A 14,161-nucleotide genomic window follows, 5' to 3' on the forward strand; every position below is an offset into this window, starting at 1 on the left:
TTGAGCTGGCCTTGAAAGGATCTGAACAGACTGAACTGGGAAATTATCCTCTGGAAGACTTTCCTTGAATGCTCACTCTACTTCAAGATCTTCTTGTGAATTATCTCTTTTAACTACCTCAACTGCCCTGCAAGGAATATTTATCCTCATTTTTAAGATGAAGAAATTGGGGCTTCCCTGGCAGTTCAGTGGCTAAGACTCTGCACACCCAATGCAGGGGGCCTGGGTTTGATACTTGGTCTCCAACCAGTCCATCCTAAAGGAGATCAGTCCTAAGCGTTCATTGGAAGGACTGATGCTGAAGCTGAAACTCCAATACTTTGGCCACCTGATGCAAAGAGATGACTCATTTGAAAAGACCCGGATGCTGGGAAGGATTGAGGGCAGGAGGAGAAGGGGACAACAGAGGATGAGATGGCTGGATGGCATCACCAACTCAAGTGACATGAGTTTGGGTAAACTCCGGGAGTTGGTGATGGACAGGGAGGCCTGGCGTGCTGTGGTTCATGGGGTCGCAAAGAGTCAGACACGACTGAACTGAACTGAACTGGAAACTAGATCCCACATGCCACAGAAAAAGACGCTGCATGCCATGGCTGAAAAAGATCTCATGTGTTGCAATTAAGGACACAGAGCAGTCAAATAAATAAAATTTTTGTAAATAAAAATGAAGATGAAGAAATTGAGACCCAGAGAAGTTAAGTAACTTGCCCAAGGTTATACAGTTAATAAGTGTTGAGCAAGGTTTTCTAACTGCTATATGTACTTGCTATCTTCCATTAGAAAGATGCCAGTAGAGTTTAGACACATGTCTATAAGTTAAACTTGAGAAAAAAGCCATAACCAATCCATGAAATAAACATGGATGACAGAGCACATCCATGGGAGATGGAAAGTGCGGTAGTGATTGCTTTTGTCTGTCAGACATAGCTCCCTCTCTTCACCCCATCGTTTTCGGATATAAGGTAGAGGCAGGCATGTGCATGCACGTGTGCGTGCTCAGTCACTTCAGTCGTGTCCGACTCTTTGTGACCCCATGGACTGTAGCCACCAGGCTCCTCTGCCCATGGGGTTCTCCCGGCAAGAACACTGGAGTGGGTTGCCACGCCCTCCTCCAGGGGATCTTCCTGACTCAGGGATCAAACCTGTATCTCTTATGTCTCCTGCACTGGCAGGTGGGTTCTTTTCCACTAGTGCCACCTGGGAAGCTCCAGGTGGGTGTGCCAACAAAATTCCTTTCCCAGATCTAGGCCTTGAGCTCAGGGGTGAAAGGTGACTGCCACAAAAACATTGAAATAGAACTTCCAGATCCAGCTATTCAGCACCATCTTCAGTCCTCTGTACTACCCCAGGGTTATTCCAATAAAAGCCCCCAAAAGGCTCAGGTTAGTCAGAACTTGTTGCTCCAGTTTGTCAACAAGACATCTCAAGTGACATAGCAGTTGATAACAGGAGAGTGGTGTTGAAAGTGACCTACCCTAAAATATGGAATTGGTGAGTATATATTATCTCATTATGTAAGCAAGTGTGTGTGGAATGTTTGCACATGCAGCCAGACAGATCCTGAGTGATGTATGAAACAGGTTGGGAAAATCTCTTTCTTGGATGATCTTCCTTAAGCTACATCTCTCTGCTTGTTCTTCTTTTTGACTGTGGGTTTCAGGTTTGCTTCCCTCCTTTCCTTTTTTAACTAAGTCAGTGCTTTGCAAGGTGACAAAGGATGAGGAATCAGGTGGCCAGCTCATGTACGGAGTCCCCTGATGAGTCCAGGAGGGAACAGAGAGAGCTGAGTGGCTCAGCAAGGAAGGCAGTGGGCTGGGGGAGGACAGTTGGTTCTAGTGACACCTTTGACTTGCTGTGTGTCATTGTGAGTCTTCCCTTTCTGGGGTTCAGCCTCCCCTTTGATAGAATGAGGTCTCCTCTAAACCTAACAAGTTTGGGGTAAGCATGAAGGCATCTGTCCTACATGAAGAGCCTGACAAGGTGAAGACAGGTAGTAATCCTGGGGTGCCATGTCTACGTAGACCTCTCTGGACTCTCACCTGAGAGTCTCTGCACCTGAAACCTATACATGCCACATTCTTACTATCCCCACATCTTCCTCTCCTAATCCGACACCACTCCCATTGTAGCAGAAAGAGTTATCTTTCCCCCACTATCCACTCTGCCTTCCTGGCTTTAGTAAGAGAATGGCCTCACAGCTACAGGCTCCATTTTCCTGCCTCCCTTGCAGCCAAGCAGGGCCCTGTGTGAGCAGCACAAGAGCAGAGGGGCTGTCTGTTTGCCCTTCACCTTACTCTTCCCTCATTTTGCAGATTGGTGCATTGACACGGGGTAGAGATCCAGCTTTACCCATGGGGATGGACAGAAGACAAGGCGGAAGTAGCTTGGACCCCTTACCCAACTGCCCTCCACTCCCAGACCACCTCCCAACTGAAGCTTCGCCTGAGAGGGGAAAAAAAACAAAACCTTCTACCTAGTTCAAGTTGCCATACCCGGGGGGGGGGGGGGCGGGGGGACTGTTCTCTCTTTAATATTTATTTATATACTTATTTATTTGAGTCTTAGTTGCTGCAAGTGGGATCTAGTTCCCTGACCAGGGATAGAACCCAGGCCCCCTGCATTGGGAGCATGGAGTCTTAGCCACTGGGCCACCAGGGAAGTCTTGAGAGAACTGTTCTTAAAGCCGCTTACCATGTGCCCTAGCAGACATCTCCTCCCCCAGTTCACACCAAATCCTCAGAGACTTTGCCAGCTGGGGCGAGAAGCTAATATCCACCAAGAAGGGAGGAAAGACAGACAGAACTGAGAGCAGGAGAGAGGGAAGAATAGCTTTTTCAGACACCCACTCTGGTCCAAACATCCATTATCTTGAAAGCTTGAATTGTATCATTGGCAAACACGGTCCATTTTTTCTCCTGAAGTGACAGGAACGCTTCACTCCTTTTGGGGAAAAGGTCTCAAGTCTGAATAACCATAATTTCTCTCTTATCTTTTTTTCCCAAGTGAAAATGATGTTCAGTTAGGTCAGCTCACTACTTAGACAATCGCCCAAGTGCTTCTCTTTAAGACAGCTCTGTTCTTCAGTGAGCAGGACAGATGCTTTATGCACTGGTCACATAGAACATGAAAATGGCTTGTACTTAAGGTGAAGAAATTAACAAATTATTCCATTCTTCCTGCTTCAAGGACATTCTTAAGTGATAACCATCTCTTTTTGTTTTTTGTTTTACCACGAGTGTATCACAGCCTGATGCACGTGCCAGCACAATCAGACTTAGCCAATATTGCTCTCACCCCATCAGTGCAAATCAGTCCACACAGTGAAAAGGGCAAATAACATTCAGTGTTATTATGAAAATAGTTCTGACCTTGTAGGCCCTCTGACAGCGACCCAGGCATTCTCAGACCACACTTTGATATGCCCTGCCTTTCACTATTTTGTCTTTTTCTAATAAGCATACAAGCATGCATGTGCATGCTCCCACACACACACACACACACACACACACACACACACAACACACACACACAGCCTCTATCATTTGATTTTGAAAAGGGCATTTGAATATCAAAAAGATGAAGGACGTCATTTCAGAAGAAAGCACAGCCCAGTAAACTGCATGCGTTTAGATTTATGAACAACCCACTGCATTGTCCTTATGTTTCTGGTTTTGCCAAGGCTGGAGGGGGACAGATGTTGGCACAGAAGACTGGTGTTTGGAAACCGCCTCCAGGATGGCACACCCCTTCTTGAACAGATGAGAAAAATGAAGCCCTGAAGGGCTGAGTGCTAGCTGGGGCACAGCTAAGCATGGTTGGACATGGCTGGAGCCTGGGTTCGCCTCCAGACAGGCACCCCTCGGAGAAGGGCCCCAGGTAAGATTTTACACCCAGCCTACCCTTTCCAGAAGATCTAATAGTAGACCAGCCCCGGGGAAGCCCCCAGTGAGGCCTGTGTGGAAGTGGGTGAAGAGCTCATACCCATCACGAGCACACTGGAGAAATAGTCTGAGCTATTAACCGGCCGACACTGCTTGGCCTCTGCCTGAATTCTCCCACCCCCTCCATTCCCCCATCCAGTATCCACTGTCTTGGGTCACTTCGTAGGAGCCACACAGATTCACATACCTACTCAGGTGCACAGTGCACATATATCTGCCACCTACCCCCCAGCTCACACTCACACCTTACCTGCCCCGCCTCCATCCCCAGCTGCATTCTTTACATCCTCTCTCCCCATCAGGCCCACAGCCCTCTCCTCACTGCCAACCCCTCCCACTGTCCCCTGGGCACACACAAGAAGACCCAGGCCTGAGGGTCAGGGCAGCCAACAGGCAGGTTGCTTCCCCATTCCAGGCCTCAGCTGCCCGGCTATAAGGAAGGAAAGGAGGACTGGAGGAGAAGGTCCATCTCTAAAGACCCTGGCCAGTTTCAACACCCCACGGGTCTAGGATGGTAGAAGAGCATGTGGAAGGCCACCCCAGCCGCCCAGGGGGATAGGGAGAGAGGGGACTTGGGAGGCAGAAGGGAAGAGGGTGTCAGCAGAAGGCGCAGGCATCTGGGAGCACCCAGGACTGAGGCTCCAGGGTTGGATGTGAGGGGAAGCGGGACTGGTTGCAGGTGGTGGGTCTGAGGAGTTGGGCAGGGAGAGTCACATTAGGGGATTTCGGGGTGCAGTTTAGGGGGTTCCAAGGGCTCCTCAGTGGATGGTGAAATTGCAGGACAGTCAGATTGACCCTCCAGAGTCTCCACAGTGGTGTACAGAGTAGCTTATGCCTTTCTCTGCACAAAACTTTCCCCCCAGCAACACCAAGCCAGCAAGCACAGAGACAGATATCCATCCCTTTATTCAAATAGTCGGCTTCTGTGGGAGGTGGTGATGGTGAATTGTATGTGTCCACTCAACCGGGCTCCAGGGTGAAAGTGTTAGGAGCTCAGTCCTGTCAGACTCTTTGCGACCCCATGGACTGCAGTCTGCCAGGTTCCTCTGTCCATGGGATTTCCTAGGCAAGAATACTGGAGGGGGTTATCCTTTCCTCCTCCAGGGGATCTTTCTGACTCAGGGATTGAACCCAGGTCTCCTGCATTGCAGGCAGATTCTTTACCATCTGAACCACCAGGGGAGCCCCCAGGGTGCAAATACAGTGGATGGAACATAGCCTGGGTGTGTCTGTTTGGAACTTTCTGGGTGAGATTAACATTTGAATCAGGGGTCTGAGTAATGCAGATTGCCCTCCCCAGTGTGGGTGGGAATGCCAGATGGAATTTGCTGACAAGGGAGCCTTCAGCACCCAGAATCCTGGAAAGGGCAGGGACCCTCTTCACTGTGCTTTGAGTCCGCTTGGATTTACACTCGGCAGTATGGTTGGCTTGTGGGAAGCAGAGGTATGACTTTGTGAACCTAACTCAAAATTCTGATGGATTTTAATCTGTGGCCAATGAGAAGAGATGGGTTTTCCTGGTGCTGCTGCTAAGTCGCATCAGTTGTGTCCAGCTCTGTGCGATCCCATAGACGACAGCTCAGCAGGCTCCTCTGTTCTTGGGATTCTCCAGGCAAGAACTCTGGAGTGGGCTGCCATTGCCTTCTCCGTTTTCTGGTGGCTCAGTGGTAAAGAATTCACCTGCCCATGCAGGAGATGTGGGTTCAATCCCTGGCTGAGGAAGATAACCTGGAGAAGAAAATGGCAACCCACTCCAGTATTCTTGCCTGGAGAGTTCCATGGACAAAGGTGCCTGGCGGGCTACAGTCCATGGGGTCGCAAGGAGGTGGACACGACCTAGCCACTGAGTGCAGTAAGAAGAGACACACACCTGTGTGTCTCTGAAGCTGCCTTCAGAGTGGCCTCCTGGATTTGCTTGTGCTGCCCAGAGAGGAACTAGCTTGACCTCGTGGGCTCAGAAATCTCCTCTGTTTCAAGAGCTAAATGACAGTCACACCCCCAGAACCCTCTTCCCTGAATCCCTCTCCCTGCTCCCCAACCAGGAGGATGGGAGACAGCGGTCTTCTCGGGGAATTAAACTCTTAAAGCGCTGCTCTTCATATCATGGAGGAGACAGGAACAAAGCTAACATTGCCATTACCTCCACCCACTGATAATGCAGGTGCAATGGATGTCAAGTCATACCAAATAAGCTGAAGCTACTAGTTAGAGACAGAAGCAATAAGTCTAAAGGGATTCCATGCCAAGGAAAGGATCGCCTTCCACTTTATACACTGTGCAAAAGTCCAGACTATCCTTGGGCTTTCCCCCCACAAGTAGGACCCCTCTGAGGGAGCGAAGGGGAGACGCACGGAGCAGGGAGAGGTAGACTGCATAGCTCGGGTGCCGAGAAGGAGGAAAACCCCATCATGCCCAGGCAATTCCTGCTCTGGGGTCCCTGCCCACATGGAAGAGATAAACGCGGTCTGGAACAGAAGAAATAGTCTCCCCACCCCAGGCCTTCTCAAATGAATGGAATCATTGGTTTAAAGCGGGGCAGGGGTGGTGGGGACAAAGACCAAAAAATCAGACCAAGTAGCCAGACATGAGGTAGTCACGATAACAAGATGGTAGAGTGGGTAACACCAAAGGCTTTAAGGGTCCAGCATTTTTCGTTCGAATATCTGCAATTCTGTTTGCTAAATGTCCAAATGACTTCAAATCCACACCCTCAGCTTCCTCCTTTGTAAAATGAAGATGATAGTCACTGACCACCTCGTCAGGATATGTAAGGATCCAATGGCTGCATGTCACAGAGCCCCAGAATCTGTTACTGTTGTTATTTACTCGCTATGTCATGGCCAGCTATTTTGCAGGCCCATCGACTGCAGCCTGCCAGGCTCTTCTGTCCATGGGATTTTCCAGGCGAGAACACTGGAGTGGGTTACCATTTCCTTCTCCAGAGGATCTTCCTGATCCAGGAATCAAACCCACGTTTCCTGCATTGGCAGGCAGATTCTTTACCATCATACCACCAGGAAAGCCCCGATCCCTGGAGTAGCGTCTACTAAATAAATATCGATTCCAGGCTGTCACCTTTGGTGTCATATCCTGTTGTAACATACGGACATCAGAGGCCAGGAGGACCCACATTCCCAGCTTAGTCATCTTGCTTGGAGGATATCATTCAACCCCTCTGAGCTTCACTTCCTTCATTTGAGAACCAAAATGAGTTCTCTGAAGCATTATCATGAAGTAACATGGAATGATGGAAACAGGCAATCCCTAGACTGTAAATGGCTACAGTCCATGGGGTTGCAAGTCAGTCGCAACTTAGTGACTAAACCACCATGGGTGGTTTTTTTTTGTGCAGTGCACAGCCTGAGCAACCGTCTGCAGCAGCCCTGATGATGAACGTCAAGCAGTTGGCACGTTGGAGATACCACACCTGTGTGAGCTAACCTACCAAACCATCGACCAGAACTCAAAGTCTTTCCTGTGCACCTTCCCCTGTAATGAGTATAATCGATGCCAGGTCTGAGGAAGATGGGCCACCTTCCATTTGTGAGGGTTCCTACAGATGTTTCTAGCAGGAAAGAGCCTGAGTCCTGCTATAAAGCAGAATCCAACTCCACAGGTCAGGCTCCAGAGAGTGAAGCAACCTACAGCCGGTGGCGGGGACAGGGCTGGGAGTGCAGAGGTGTCTTCCCCACAGGAAGGCCTTCCCCACTGGGGAAGGCCTGGACTCCCATGCTTTGACTGATGATGGTGGTCACTCAGGTGGAAGGGGCAGTGTCTACAGAGGTAAGGAGGGGGACATGCTTCAGAAAATAGGCTCCCGTGGGGGCCCTTCCGTGTGCACCTAGGAGCGCCTACCCTGTGCCAAGTGGGGGTGAGGCAGAGTCCCGGGAGAGCCTCTGGGGACTGGCCCCGGTCCTACCCCGTACCAGTCGGTTAATCCACTTCAAATGGGACGGCTCTCGGAGAATCCCAAGTGACACCATTGTTCTATTGCCCTTCATTACCGCCACTTAGATCTTTTTACTTTATTACAAACATTCTTTAGCCCAGTCACGGGCTGATCTCCTAATTGGAGCTGCCGCTTCCACCCCCGCCCAGATCAAAGCCGCCCTGTTTGTTTGTGGAGGACGGAGGATGAACCGTCTTGCCGGCCTTTGAACATGAAGGCCCCTTTGTCTTCCAGCTGAAGTCATCCCTGGCGCCCGCGGGGAGGAGATTGTGGAGCGGGGGTTGCTGTAGCCTGGCCAGAGACTCAGACCACTCAAGCTCTGGCCCGAGCCTTCAGAATAAGACCCCAGACCTCCCTGCCGGCCTCTGAGGAGGGCTTGCAAACCGGCAGCACGCCCCACCCTCCCGGCCCCGTGGTGGTTTAGTCACTAAGTCGCAACTGACTTGCAACCCCATGGACTGTAGCCTGCCAGGCTCCTCTGTCCACGGAATTCTCCAGGCAAGAATACTGGAGTGGTTTACCATTCCCTTCTCCAGGGGATCTTCTTGACCCAGGGATTGAACCAGGGTCTCCTGCATTGTGGGCAGATTCTTTACTGACTGAACCACGAGGGAAGCCCCCGAGAGACGTCTTATTTGACTGCTATGGTGACCTTTTATCTAAATGTTTAATTTAAATACTTTTTAAATTTTTAATATAGCAGATGCTTAAATATTTCTTAAAGAAATAAAGTATTTCCTTTGTAGTTTTTCTTTAAAAATTCGAATACCTGTCAATACTGGGCCTCTGCAGAGAGTGAGCTAACCAGCTTTCTGAAGGTTACTGTCTCATCCGAGGGGCATCCATGGGGCATTTCAGGCACCTTCTTATTTTTTAACACTTGCTTTTAAACTATTATTTCCCCTGAAGTTCCCTGGGCCAGAACCTGAGCCCTGCCATTCCAGATGGTAGGAAGCAGTGGAGGAAAGTTTGTGCCCATTTTACAGACAGGAAAACTGAGATCCCATGACATTCAAATAAGTGGCCTGAGGTCACACAAAGGCTAATGATAGACTTGAGAGGTAGAAATTACAAGACAAAGGGAACTGGCAATTATTTATCCTCTCTTATTTTGATGTTATGATCAATATGACTACTTTGGAAGAGAAAAGCACAAGAAAACTGCCTTTCTTTAATATAGACACCCTTGAGGTTAACACTTTGGGATCTATCATTATGTAAGAAGCTGAGTACACGTCATCTACTCTCTATAACAATCCCTGGTGCTGGGTTATAGTTTCTACACTTTGCAACAGAGAAAACCAAGGCTTTGAGACTCAAGGACTTTGCCCAAGGTTACCCAGAAGGGTCAAAGGTTAGACCCAGGTCTGCCTAGCTGGTTGGTTCTGTTCTGGGTTCATCATGAGCTGGACAGTTACATCTTAGAGCTTCTGGTTCTCCTACACAACATGGGGGCCACCTACTCAGAGCACCTCCCTACCTGCAAGGCATCTGCAGTCTTGCTTATCTGCCCCCACTAAGCCCTCCCCTGAAAGAGCCAACTGGACCAGAGGTAGACACTGACCCAAGCTGGGCCAATGAGATCCTTCCTGCTGGGGAGTAGAGATTGGAGTTCAGTTGTGGACTCCAGTCCAGACAAATGGGATAATGAAGTGTCGGAAAGGAAAGAAAGATGGAGCAGAGAGAAACTGATGCTGAGGCCCGATCGCCCCACAGGCCTCCGGGTCCAGGTCTCGCAGCCTCACCCCCAGCCCTTGGCCTTGACCATCACCCCGTATCCTTCCTGTGGAGCACCATTTTATTCTCAAAGTGATTTGAGAGATTATCTGTCTTTACAGCCATATAATCCCCCAGGTAAACAGAATAAGACAGAGCTGGGTTTTAATCCTGCCCCTGCCCCTGGCCATGTGCTTTTAGACAAGTTATTAACTATAATTTCTCCCATTCATAAAGTGGAAGAAATAAATTCCTACCTCCTGGGGCTTTGGGGAGATTCAAAATAAATAATGTAATTGGAGATCCTTGCAGATAGGATCCAATGCAGCAGAGCCCCGGCACCTGGCTAGAGCTTTTACCATCATTGTTATATTACACTAGAAAGCTTTCGTGACAGGGAGAACAAGCAGTCATTTCAACCAACTCTTGACTCTTCCACTTTGTAGGGTATCCACAAATTAATTTTTATCATGTGTTGATGTCCTTCCACCACCAGTTTCTGCACATGCTTAGGAAAGACAGAATTATTTATCAGTGGCAAACTCTACAATTGTGGAGACAGAAGCTGTTGTTCAGTCACTAAGTCATGTCCTGCTCTTTGCAACCCCACGGACTGCAGCATGCCAGGCTTCATTGCCCTTCACTGTCTCCTGGAGTTTGCTCAAACTCATGCCCATTGATTGAGTCGGGGATGCCATCCAACTATCTCATCCTCTGTCGTCCCCTTCTCCTCCTGCCCTCAGTCTTTTCCAACATCAGGGTCTTTTCCAAAGAGTCAGCTCTTTGAATCAAGTGGCCAAAGTTTTGGAGTTTCAGCTTCAGCATCAGTCCTTCCAGTGTGTATTCAGGGTTGATTTCCTTTAGGATTAACTAATTTGATCTCCTTGCTATTCAAGGGACTCTCAAGCGTCTTCTCCAGCGCCACAGTTTGAAAGCACCAGTTCTTCAGTGCTCAGCCTTCTTTACAGTCCAACTCTCACACCCATACATGACTACTGGAAAAACCATAGTTTTGACTATAGGGACCTTTGTCAGCAAAGTGATGTCTCTGCCTTTTAATATGCTGTCTAGGTTTATTACAGCTTACAACTAAATCATGTAGAGCAGGTCTGAATTTTACTCTATGATCCTAGATATGAAAAAAAGTTCTTGTTTTATTTTTCTAAAATCAAATTAAACTTGATTCCAAGCACCCATCCAGCAGCCTGACTAGAAATTTGTCCCTGGCCACTGTTGATCAGTCCTAAAACCAAGGCAGAGCTGGACACAGGGTTGCTCAGAGGTTGCAGCTCGGATACTTTCAGCCACTTCTTGGCATGGGATCTTTGCTTAGGCCTGGGGTCTCAGTCCAGCCATCCTAGATATGGCCTTTTCTCTCAAAGGGGCTACCACAACCCTGTCTCCAGGTCCCATCATGTTATTTTCAGAATTTGAGAATTCCACACAGCCCTTTCCTCCCTCAGGGAATTTAATTTTCCTCTCATCACCTCCTCTCCCCAAATCAACCTCCCCCATTCAGAATCACTTTCCTTCACTCTGGAAAGACCCAAGACAGCAGTTCTCAAAGCGTGGTCCTAGGTCAGCAGCATCTGTATTGCCTGAGAGTTCTAGAGAAGTGTAAATTGTCAGGCCCCTCCAAGACCTGCTGAATCAGATGCTCTGGGGGTGAAGTTCAGCAATCTGTGTTCCACCAAGCGTTCCAAGTGATGCTAAAGCTTGAGGATCACTGGTCCAGTTTCATCATCACAATGAATTTACCAGTTTAAAACCAAAGCCAAGAAGGTGGGGTTGCCTTGAGACAACTTCAGGCTCTGGTTTCAGCTACACAGCATCCTCTCACCTGGTGAGTGAACAATAAAGACCTGAGTCTTGAGCTCAGCAGAGACAAAGGACTTGGCTAGTGCTCATGGCAGTGTATGTTGTGAACTGCACAGCTCCAGAGGGCGCCACTCACGTAAACTGCCACCTGAATGGCAAAAGATGGTGGCCAAGTGGGAAACATCAAGGAAGCAGAGGGTATAAGGAAGGGGCTCGTGATTATTTGAATAAGTGGGTTTGGGGGATTCCATCCCATGCAAGGGGTGAGTGGGAAGATGGAAAGAAAAACGGTGCAAAACCTGAACTCAGCCCTAGGGGGCGCTGTCTATGTGGACAACACACATTACTGGTCAAAGAGAAGAAAGCGTTCCCAAGGTCTCAAACTCACATACCTAGAGGAACCAGGCTGGCAATAAAGAGGCAGGAGGCTGGAGGACGGAGCCCACGTAAAGATGCAGGCTCCAGCCTCAGCCACTGTTGCCACATGGGGTGCTGGGCTCAACCCTGTCAGATTCAACTTCCACATGAAATCTCTTGACATATTATAAACAGATTTTGATTTTTTTAAATACGTTATAGCATATCCAAACATAAAAATTACTCTCAAAATCTAATTAAAAACAAATTTAACAAAAGATTTGAATACTTCATCAAAGAAGATATATAGGTGGCAAAGAAGCATGGGAGAAGATGTTCCACATAATTAGTCATTGAGAAATGCAAATTAAAACCACAATAAGATAACACTATGTACCCATCAGAACTGAAAGAGACACAGGTACCCCAATGTTCATTTCAGCACCGTTTACAATAGATAGCTAGGACATGGAAGCAACTTGGATGTGCATCGGCAAATGAATGGACAAGGAAGTTGTGGTACATATACATAATGGAACATTACTCAGCTATAAAAAAGATTGCATTTGAGTCAGTTCTAATGAGGTGGATGAAACTGGAGCCCATTATACACAGTGAAGTAAGGCAGAAAGAGAAACACCAATACAGTATAGTAACACATATATATGGAATTTAGAAAGACGGTAACAATGACCCTATATGCAAGACAGCAAAACAGACACAGATGTAAAGAACAGTCTTTTGGACTCTGTGGGAGAAGGTGAGGGTGGGACGATTTGAGAGAATAGCACTGAAACATGTATATGACCATATGTAAAATAGATGACCAGTCCAAGTTCGATGCATGAAGCAAGGCACTCAAAGCTGGTGCACTGGGACAACACAGAGTGATGGGGTGGGGAGGGAGGCGGGAGGAGGGTTCAGGATTGGGAGACCCATGTAGAACTGTGGCTGATTCATGTCGATGTGGCAAAAACCACCACAGTATTGTAAAGCAATTAACCTCCAATTAAAATAAATAACTTAAAATAAAATTTAAAAAACTGACAATACCAAGTGCTGACAAATAATGTAGAACAACTAGAAATCTTAACATTGCTGATGGAAATGCAAAAGGGTACCACCACACTGGAAGCAATTTGGCAGTCTCATATAAAGTTAAACATATTTTTACCATGCAACCCAATCATCCCACTCTTAGGTATTGCCCAAGAGAAATAAAAATTTATGTTCACACAAGACTCTGTAAGTGTATACTTATGACGGTTTTCCTATTTGTAATCTCCAAAACTGGAAACAATCCAAATGTTCCTTCAACTGAGCAGTGGATAAGCAAATTATGGTATATATATGTGTAATGGAATATTGATCAGCAAGAAAAGGAATGACCCACCAACACATGCAAAATTGCTAAATCTCAGTAGGCATACTGTCAAGTGAGAGAGCTCTGACTCAACAGATTGCTAGTGTAAGATTCCATTTTCATGACATTTTGGAAAAGGCAAAAGAGAAAACAGATCAGTGGTTGCCAAGGGTTGGGGGTGGGGGCAGGAATAGACTAAAAAAAGCACACAGGGGATTTGGGGAAGTGATGGAGATGATCTATGCATTGCTTACAGCAGTAGTTTGTCAAAATGCACAGAACTGCATACTAAAAAGGGTGAATTTTACTATCTGTAAATTATATTAATACAATAAAATTATTATACCTTATTAAACAATATACCTTAATAAAACATGGGAAATTAAATAAAAATCACTCTTTGGGCCAAACAAAGCAGCTCCACGAGTTGAATGCAGCCCATGGCTTGTCTTGGGTGTCACGGAGAACAAAAGGGGGACCACGGAAGCCCCAGCCCCTGCCCTCAAGGAGCAGAGGGACAGAGAGGCACGACTTTAAATCATACTCCCCAGTGACAGCCCTTCTCTCTGGTTTTCACTTAGGGTTACATGGAAGATGTCCAAAAAGACTTCCTTCCTCACCTAAAATAGTTTGGAAACTATCAGCGTCTTGGAAACAGGGATGGACCAATATGTGAAGACTCCATGAGAACCCACCTGTACCACTTCTCCTCTGTGTGACCTTGGGTCCTTCCTGGGTCTTCATGCCCACTTCCCTAAAATGGGAAATAAACCCACCCCTTGCTGCCCGTCCCCCAGATCCCCTAGGAGACCCCGTGAGACAGGAATATGAAAGGGCTCTGGCTGTGGGAGGGAAGAGCTGGGCAAGAGGGTGGGGAGAAAGTCATGGAAGACACTCAGAAGTAACCAGACAAATGCCCATTAAAACAGCAGGGAGGTACTGTTTTTCATTCATCGGATTGGCAAAGATGAAAATGAAACTGAGGTTTGGTTGTGGTAGCAGTGGGGATGTGAA

The sequence above is a fragment of the Oryx dammah genome, unplaced genomic scaffold (assembly GCF_014754425.2).
Source record: "Oryx dammah isolate SB20612 unplaced genomic scaffold, SCBI_Odam_1.1 HiC_scaffold_13, whole genome shotgun sequence".
Classification (NCBI taxonomy): domain Eukaryota; kingdom Metazoa; phylum Chordata; class Mammalia; order Artiodactyla; family Bovidae; genus Oryx; species Oryx dammah.